Source organism: Catharus ustulatus, chromosome 3, assembly GCF_009819885.2.
Source record: "Catharus ustulatus isolate bCatUst1 chromosome 3, bCatUst1.pri.v2, whole genome shotgun sequence".
Taxonomy (NCBI): Eukaryota; Metazoa; Chordata; class Aves; order Passeriformes; family Turdidae; genus Catharus; species Catharus ustulatus.
In genome coordinates this window covers 61,270,874-61,280,591 of record NC_046223.1, presented here as the reverse complement: position 1 = coordinate 61,280,591, position 9,718 = coordinate 61,270,874, and the positions used below count along the sequence as shown (strand labels likewise).

General features: G+C 37.5%; 1 long non-coding RNA gene across 5 annotated transcripts in view; it reads right to left on the bottom strand.

Annotated features, from left to right (window-relative positions):
* Positions 1-358: 358 nt before the first annotated feature.
* LOC116993356 overlaps positions 359-9,718 on the bottom strand; it is a 49,160-nt gene continuing 39,800 nt past the window's right edge. For 2 of the 5 annotated variants that reach the window (XR_004417277.1, XR_004417276.1), the window contains 3 exons: positions 4,488-4,648; positions 3,724-3,792; positions 359-1,015 (listed from right to left, as the gene is read on the bottom strand). This is a non-coding gene — a long non-coding RNA (uncharacterized LOC116993356). The remainder of the gene's footprint in view (positions 1,016-3,723; positions 3,793-4,487; positions 4,649-9,718) is intronic. The other 3 variants (XR_004417279.1, XR_004417278.1, XR_004417280.1) reach the window with 3 other exon arrangements.

The following is a 9,718-nucleotide window of genomic DNA, read 5'->3' as shown; positions in this document are numbered from 1 at the left end:
TTTGCTCAGCTTAAAAGACAAAGAGTTTAGAAGTGTCTGACTGATATCTTAAAGCGTGGCTGGAGAGAAGATGGAGCAAAGCTGGACATGCACAGTGATGGAGTAAGAGTCAGCAGGCACAGGTGGAAACAAATAATCAGATTTACAACACACACGGGATATTGTGAGTATTGATTGTCCATGCTCTGTTAATTTAGATTGTCTGAGCCCTGTTAATTTAGTGAACTTCAGAAGACTCATCAACTCATATCTCTTAAAAGGCATAAATGGTTTATTTACTTCTGCAAATATGCATCCATTAAATTTCAGTATGGAAACTTTTTATTCAGAAATCTATGAAATTTTAGGCATACCATTGTACTCATACAGTGTATACATGAAGAGAGATGTAGTTCAGGGATTTTCCCAAGGAGAAGAGTGAAATCCGTCTTTGAAGGAAGTGCAGAAGAGATGCAAGCTGCAAGAACAAAGAGTTCAGTGATTTTTCCTCCCCAAAATCTAAGGATAACCAACAATACAGGACAATCTTTTTTACAATATTAGTGAATGGGAGACGAGTGTTCTTTAGGAGCAATCAGTGGATACCACAGTGGAGCAATTGATAGGACTGCATCTATGAAACTGATTAATGTTTACAAGCATTATTAGAGCAGTGTCCTTATGACACATACATTTCCAGAGACTGCATCAGAAACTGTGGTTCCTGATAAAAGACCATTATCTAGTGAGTGCTCCACTCATGTTTTCATGCCAGTAAGAAGAAGGTAAGCATAGTGTTTCCTACTGTAAGCCCTACACTCCTGTAGGGAAGAAATTGAGGCATGCACTCCAGATGAGAATCACTGGCCAGGCTCCAAATTCAGCTGAGGGAGGAGCAGGATGGTGGGGAGCTGTGGAGTAAATCTTCCCATTAGTCCAGCTACACATATGGCTTACCCAATTTTATCTTAGTGCACGTAGATGTAAGTAGCTCTTGCCATCAAATGATGCATCCTAATGTGGGCTTTCCAAATCACTGGAAAATAGATTGAATCATTGAATTATGACTTCTCTGTGTTTAAAAAGTATCTGTAGTGGAGAATATTTTAAAAGTAATCCAGTTGGGTCAAACCATCACTCTGATTGAAGCTGTGGGAGACAATAGCACACGAGCCTAGGGGCCTACTTGAGTAATTTGTCAAGTATCTGGATACCATATAGCATCATAAGATAAATTGATGGGGACACCAGGCAGCAGCTGAAAACCAAACAGAAGAGATTCTCCCATCTGGTATTTGTTTAGCTGAATGAAGAAGTTTTGAAGGCTTTATACATTTATTCCACAGTTTGGCAATGGTGGGTACAACAACTGGAATAAGATGACCTTTACAACTTTTATCAAAGACAATCTGTGTTCCTTCCCTGCTGAATCCTTGCCTCTGGCCTCCACTCCCTAGACCAACATTTTTCATTCCATTTTTTCCCTTCCTTCAGTTTTTTTTCTTCACTACTCTACACCTGCTTTTAAAATGCAAGTTACAAGTGAAGTTATTTCTTGCTCCTGGGAGAGACAGATGGACTCTGGAACCAGAGCCATGGTGCTTTCTTTGTGTAGGGTGACAGAAACAGCTCCCTTGAAATATGCTGTGTAACAAATGGTCTCTTCATGATAGGACATGACTTAAAAAGATGGGCAACACACATAAAGGAAGTAAATTGGAGAATAATAATTCTCCTGTTGGCTGCAACTACATGGAAGCCAGCTTCCCTGTGAAAGCAAACTTTGCTCAGCAGCCAGATAGACTGCTTTCATTAGAAAGATATAGGATTGGTTTTCATGAAATTTTAACCAAACTCACTGAAGCATCCTTTTGTGTTTGCAGAATTTAAACATATAATATTATTTGGAGTTTTTAGTTGGCACTAAAACTGTCAGTTTCCTGACAGCAAAAGTTTAAGTTGCTGGGAAGGCTGTTCAGATCTTATCAGATGTTACCAAAAAGACAAATAGTGCAGCATCAGTTCATGGTTCATTAACTACTGGCCTTAAGAAGAATATTGGGCAACAGGAAACACAGTAGGCTGAAAAGACTTTTTAATTGGTTTTCTGTTTCTTTGATTATTATCTGCAAAAAACACATGGAGGGAGAGCAACAACATCATATTTACAGGAGTGGTTTACAGGCAGCAGAGGCAGCCTGAAGAATTTGAGTTTCCAGTCCCATTATATTACACTGGCTCAACTGTTACACTTCAAAATAAGCATTTTTGAACCAGCAGGAAATCTATTTATGCATGTAGTTTTGGATTCAGAGACTGAAAACCTATCACAAAGTTTTGGTTTAAAAACTGTCAACACAATGATGCTGCCACATGCTCCTGAGTATTATTAGAAATTCAATTGTCTTCAAAGTTTTAAAATACTGCAAGAGCACATGGTCATGGTGATAAAATGTAGATTTTTCTCTCTCCTTTTGGACACAATCTAAATTAAATTAGTTTTCCCATGTTGCTTGTGATTATTCAATAAGGAAAATAATACCTAAATTTTGTTTAGAGCAGGTAAATAAGGACCACAGTTTGGATTTTTTTCAGAATGAACATTCTCACATTCACAGATTGCAGAAGATGTATATCCCTCACTAGGCTGGTTCATCTGTCTGTCTGTCTATCTATCTATCTGTCTGTAATCTCTCTCATTTTTAAAATGTGAATTAAAAAGGCTTCAGATACTCACAAACATGCTAGGAAAGGTAATGCAAGTTTGGAAAGTGTATTGGGATCCTCAAATGAAAGGCATTAGAAATGAAAGTATTCTTTCATAGTACAATTCATTAATGTGGTTTCTTTTCCACCTGCCAGTTTCAAATGCTATGGTATGCAACAAGTCTGTTTAAAAGAATAGAATTGCTTCTACTTTATTTTATTATAATCATATTACTTTATCATATTACTGCAAAAATCTCAAACATGATGTAGCTCTCTCAAGTACAATCTAAGAAGCACAGCTCACTGGGAAAGCTGTTTGTTCTGTTGTCTCCAGAAAAGCATTTTATATCAAATGGAGGCAAATCTGATGATATTTTCAGTACAAACTATATCTGACACAGGGCACACACATCCTGAGGTAAAGGTCATTCTGTGGTGTAGCACATGAGTCTTTAATAAACACCTCTTGAACTTGAGGATAAATGTTTCTTTCATAATAAGGTAATCCTATTAAGCCATCCTGAGCATAGAAAAACAGTCTAAGTATCCTAATTAGATATCAACAAAACGATTGCGCAATGATACATCCTCGTTGTTTATATAAATAGAATAAGGTTCTCACATCCAAAACCCCAGTGTTCATTCAGTCAGAGCATGGAATTGTGGTCTTTAAGTAGCAATTAGAATATGAATAATCCTGGCTGTGTTTATTACACAGGGAAAACAGGTGGAAATACAGGTGTCAGGACATTTGGTTGCACTCCTCTTACAGCTTTCCTGCAATACACTATAATTTTTCAGTGTTTGAACTTTTGACCTTTGGAAAGATAACAATAGGCTTTGGAATAAGCCAAAGGAAAGGGGCAGAAGGAGACAGATATGATGGAAAAATCCTAGAGCAGATAGTGACATGGCATTGGAGTATTCCAGCCATGAGAACTCTTGATCAACAAGCTATGAAGAAATGGTGGGAGCAGCAGTTTCTGTAGGTAAAAATCAAAATCAAATCTCAAATTATTCTAAAGAAGAACTCACCAGAATCTTGGGCCTAATTTGAATGAAATCCTTAACTGGAGGGACTCATCCATGTTGAATACACTGTCCCTGTGGAATGGGCAGTTGATGCAGATGTGGTATTTCCCACAATATTTTCCACAAAATCTACAGTATGACTAGTGAGGAAGACGAGAGGAGGATTCATAGCTAGCCAGACATGTGACCTCATTTCATTGCATGTAACATGGTCCAGACCAGCCACTCCAGCTCATTGACAATATCAGTTCATCAGCATATTTTTAGTACTCCTGTGATTAATCCTTTTTACAGCTAAATTGCAAAACCCCCTTTATAGCAATGGGACTGTAAAAGAAAAGAGGTCTTGCTACTTGGAGTTCAATGCATATTTTATTCTTGCTATCAGGAAATCAGACAGGACCAATGGAAAAAGTCTACAAGGATTTTCACAACATGGAATATCAGTCCCCAGAAGATAGGCTTTAATGTGTATTAAATTTTATTAATTAATGTAAGGCACAGAAAAGCGTTTCCACCATTTGGGAGTGACATCCCTGACTAAGCCAACTTACCCCTATATTCATGTAATACTGGTAAACCTAACACGTACTTATCGAAAATGAAAATATTTGAAGGCACTTAATTACTGAATTCAACACATGCGGTGGTTCCCTCAGCCACCCTCCCTTCAGACTAAACTACCCAGATCAGTGTTTGTATTCCTTGTCAGAATTGCTGAATGCATCATTCCAGCCCTTGACTGAACACCATGTATTGTTACTCACACATGTTATCGCCAGGAAACAGTTGACATTTTTAATTTCCTTCTGCAAGGTGCCAAAATAGCTGGTCTGAGAACTCAAATCCACAACTCACCCACAGAAAAGACACAGTCTTCATCTTGGCAGTCAGTACTTCCCATATTGCCTTCAGATGTATGCCATTCCTGGAAGGGACAATTCCATTAAAAACTCTAGTGCGTGTTTAAATCCCTAGCACATGTTCACATACATCTCTTTGAGGAAAGCACATGCCTAAAATTAAGCATGTGGCCTAAGTACTTTGATGAATACCAGTGCTTTCCTAAACTGGCAACAGTAGGAAGGAGAGTCTGAGCTCTCCATGCCCAAGCAGCAGCTGAGATGCTCTCAGTGATGTGGGTACCACTTGGCCCTGTACCAGTGCTAACAGGCTGCCTCCTGTAAATCACTAGGCAGCTGTCAATTAGTGATGTGTGCCAGTTGTTTAAAATACATTTACTTTCCTCACTGAAATTTTGCTTTTGGACTGGGTTCTTTTTCTTGGTTTTTTTCTTTATAGTGCAGGGTTGGTGAAAAGCAAGTGGAATGAAAGAAAGTCCTTGGTTTTTTGCAGGAGACTCAATAAGGCTATAGAACTTGCAGGGGAAGTTTTAGTTTGCTTTTTGTTTAATGTTGTTTTCCTAAATGTTTCTGAGACTCAGGAAAATGAACCTCAATCCTTTAATGAGTCTGGGCTTCCTGAGGTTTCCCCCTTCCTTGCATCTGAAATACCTTTGCCTACCTCTAGCCAAAAGGGGAACTGTTTTGCTTTTTGTGGTTTCACCATCATTTCAGGATTTTATTCATTGACCAATGTTTATAATGTCCCACCAAGGGCCTAAGGAATCTTTTCTTTCTGTCTTTTCTATTTTTTTTTTTTTATTTTAGAAACCCAAGATGGGAAACTATCTTAACAGAAAAATAACTTCTTATATTAATCAAACTATTAGGATTGACCCTGATTGTTTGTTCATTAAAAAATGAAGCAGAACAATCAGTTTCTGCCAAATAAAACACTCTCAGCTATTTCAATTACTGTTTTAATTGGCTGGGCCTGCCTGTCAGATTATCCTCTAATCTGTACAAGAATGTTGTTTGGAAGAGATGAGGCATGCCTGACTTGGAGACCACAGTCATCATTCCAACACATTCCGGTCCAAATATTGTTCTGTTAGCGCAGTGGAGCTACATGACCAGTAAGCCCTGGGTCTGCTTCCTTCTAGAGATCCAATGTGAGACACTTTGGCTACACCATTGGAAATGCCTGAAGACACTGATGTGAAGGAAAAAAAGTGAAAGTGAAAGCTCTAAAGCTCTATAAATGGGCACATGCAGAGTGTTTACATATTATCAGAGCTGCTGTTAGGATGGATTTAATAAGAAAAATTGTGGAAAAGCACTCTTGGGACCTGTGAACCCTCACAAAGAGGCCTCTCCATAATCTTGACTCAGAATTTACCATTTCAGTGAATTTGTGTTGTCTGTGGACATCAATATTTCTTGAGAATCACCACATACTCATCCTGCTCCCTGCATCCTTCCCCTAAGCTTCTATGGGAGAGGATACTTGTCTAGGCAGATCTTTTTTCTGAGACAGCATGTATCCACTTCAGAGTTCTACTGAGCCAGGACTGTGCTCTGGAAGTGAATATGACAGTCATACTCGATTCCTGTACTTTGGTTTGCATAATGGAACTGGTTTAGGATTAATGAACTTGTTTTTTCCCACAGCTAAACAATGGGACCACAGTTAGCACTCTCCAGCACAAGTCACACCTGCTGCCAGGCAATAGTTGGTCTGAAGCCTGAAAAACCATGGCATGTGTGTGATTTTGGATGTCAGATCCTCAGCATCAATTAGATAGTTCTGCAAATTGTCTTCTGTTGATCTGCAGCATTAATTCAGATGCATACATTGGTTACAACTACCACCATAATATCAAGTCATCTGCACGGATAATAGAAAGCAAAGAAATGGCAAAATGCAGCTTATAGAGTACCAAGTGGAATGAACAGAGAGTTTAGGATGCTTCTCTCTGTCCCTGCCTTTAGGAACAACAAAATTCAAGAGTCAGTGTGCAGGTTGTAATGCACTGGCCACATGTAAAGGAAATACAGTCACTATTTTTGAAGTAAGTAATTAATGCAAGCTCACAGATCAGAGAAATGATGATGCTCAAGCAGAGCTAGTAATAAACCAATAAATCTACCCACCAAAAGGCCAAAGTTTAATGTTTAACTTTAACCTTGATAGTTTATATATTTAATTGCTAATGTAAAACATAAAATTATATTTGCAACCCAGTAAACTATGGAAAGGCTGCTTTTTATTTGCTACTGTTTATACAACAGAAAAACCAAATCTGAAATTTCTTTGAAGAGATCTGCTATTAAACCAAGTTTTCACCTGTCTGGTTAAACTTTTATCACATGGCCTGCATTTCAAGACTTTCATTTTTTAGTATTCAGTATTTATATAATGGAGGAAAACAGGAGAACCTTTCAGAGGCAAACAAACAATGTCATACAGACTTGTTTTTCAAGAGTCCTATGGTTAAATTGCATAGCACTTTTTCATACCTGTACAAAAAACACAAGTCTAAAGAGGATGAGCATCGAGGCAGAGCAAGAGTTCCAAGAGAAATACAGCTCAAAAAGGAACGCAAATCAAAGAGGAATGCAGCTCATAGAACTTTAAGATTTTTCAGTGTTTAAATATTTCTCAGAATTTAAACTGTTTGAGCATTTTCATATAGTAAATTAATTCCCTTTATCTGTTGCTCTAGATATAAAGTAGAAGTTAGACAACAGCTAATGCTCTCTAAACAGTGATTATATTTAAACAACTGTGTTTGTGTTGATTTATGTTGATATTTGACACCAAATTATGTTGAAAATATGCATGGGACAATCACGATCCATAAATTTATTTCATGATTGTCTTAAGTTATTTGTTGAGGACCATATTTTATCTGCATAGGATTATTCTACACTGTGTACTGATAACTGTCACAGTTGGACAGAGGGGACATTAACGTAAAATCATGAGCAGTACCAGAACCCATATTGGGCGTCCAAGACTTACCAGAGCTTTTTTTTTTTCAGAAGAAAACCTTCTTGCAGAAGATTGCTCAGTTTATACCTCAATTTTTAGGACAGGGTGGAGGTGGATATTTTATTTCATAGTCTTTTAGTCTGATTTCTTTCCTGAAACACCAATGATTTGGAGATCTTTTTGTGTGTACCTGTCCATCAGACATTGCACTAAAAGTACATTTGAACCCATCAGCAAATTTCAATCAAACTCAGTAGAATTGAAAAGAGAGATGACATACATGTAGAAGACAAGTGAATGCTCACTATAGGGTAACTGTGATGAGCTAAACAGGGAAAAATCCCAAAAGGGAGATCTGATGAAAGCTCTGCTTCTAGCAGAAGCATTGGTAAAGTTTCTACCTAATTTTGTATCACAAACATCACTTCCTAATTTTCTTTTATGTGTGGTACAAGGACTGCAGAAGAGTGAATGCGGAAGCTCTAGTAATGTGAATCTCATACTCAGTTCAGAACCACTTCCATTAGAAGTTAAGTAGCAATATCTCCCCTTGACTTTGTTTTGATACCCTTAGATCGAAAAAGTGTACCCAAAAAGTAACATGAAACTTAGCTTGCTTTAATTTCAAGAAAGGTTAGGTTCAAACTGAGTTGTGGATTTTTCCTCTCAGGAAATGGGGACTTAGGAAAAAAACCAAAAAACCCCAGATGAACTAAGAAAAATGAAATTGCAGCGAGCTACCGTCCTTGCCCTGACTCCCCTTGTTGTTACCCAAGCCACTGAGAGCAGGTTTGATCATACAACACTTTCTCAGCTGAACAGCCCTGGGGAATCACACAGGCAGATACGCTACAGCAAAGTCTGTCAATCAGAACCTAACATAGTTGCAGTTTCACCTTTTGACCTGTTCAATCTGACAATAAAAAAATCTATTTCTTTCATGAATCCTTGCAACACATGTTTTAAAGCTGGTTCAAAAGGCGTTTATTTTCCCTCCAAAACAAAGAAGCATTATAAATTCAACAAAACTGTTCCCACACCAAGCACAGATCCTCTTGGCATGAAGACAGCTCCAAAGAAAGATGCTAACCACTGAAACCTGGCTGCCAAAGAGTTTAATATATTTTTTGCATTATTGTTTGCGCACTTATTACCAGAACTTTGCTGAAAAACAAGAAAGGCAGTGTATATCACCTGAACTCTCAACAATTTTTTCCAAATACTTACTATGTGAAAGATGCTAATGATGATGATAATGAAGATGAGGAGGAGGATAAAGATGGTAATAATAATAACAATAATAATAATAATAATAAAGGGAAATGTGTAAGGAAGAAAAGGAGTTATGAAGAAGGATTTGGAAACGCTATATTATGATGGCATTATTACAATTGCTCTTGTAGTAAAATCTTTTTAAAGGTGACATAAAAAGAACTTTATGAGTAATTTTACTTAAAGGTAAGCTATTAAATTAATCACAAGACTAAAGGAGACACTTCCAAAATACAAACAAGACAGCTATGCAAAATTTTGTATTTCAATAAATGATACTTGTACTCTTTGCAAAGATGGACAAAATAATTTATGTGTGTCTGACTGTTTACTTATATTTAGACTCTGAAGAGATATATCAAAGGAAGAATCAAAGATTGTTTGGATTATAAGAAAAAGGATCATTTTGGCAAGCACAGAAAGAATGAGCAGAAAAGGTTTTGGAAGTAAGATGAAAAAAGGTTAGTTTTAGTTAGACTACACTTAAGTTGACCTTAAGTCATTCAGGATGCAAAATTGTGGGGATTAAAAATAGAAATTCTAAGCAGAAAGGAGCTGGAGAAGGAAAAGAAAGAGACATTTTTTGAAGCAGGGCTGTTGACTCAGAGTTCATAGCTAAATGCGCACCAGTGGTGACATACAAGTGGTGAACAGCAGGGAAGGAGAGATGAACTACAAAAGCCTTGGAGGATGAGCATTCACAGGTGACCATTGCATGTGATGGGCAGACATTCCACTGAGGCACAGAAATACTGTGCAACTGCAGCAAACCATTTAATTTAGGAAGCAGTTGGATTTCAGACCTAGACTATCAAGTGGTGTGATGAACCAAGTTCATACAGTAAGAACAAAGGTAGAATAGTTTTCAATAACTATTTTGAGAAAATGC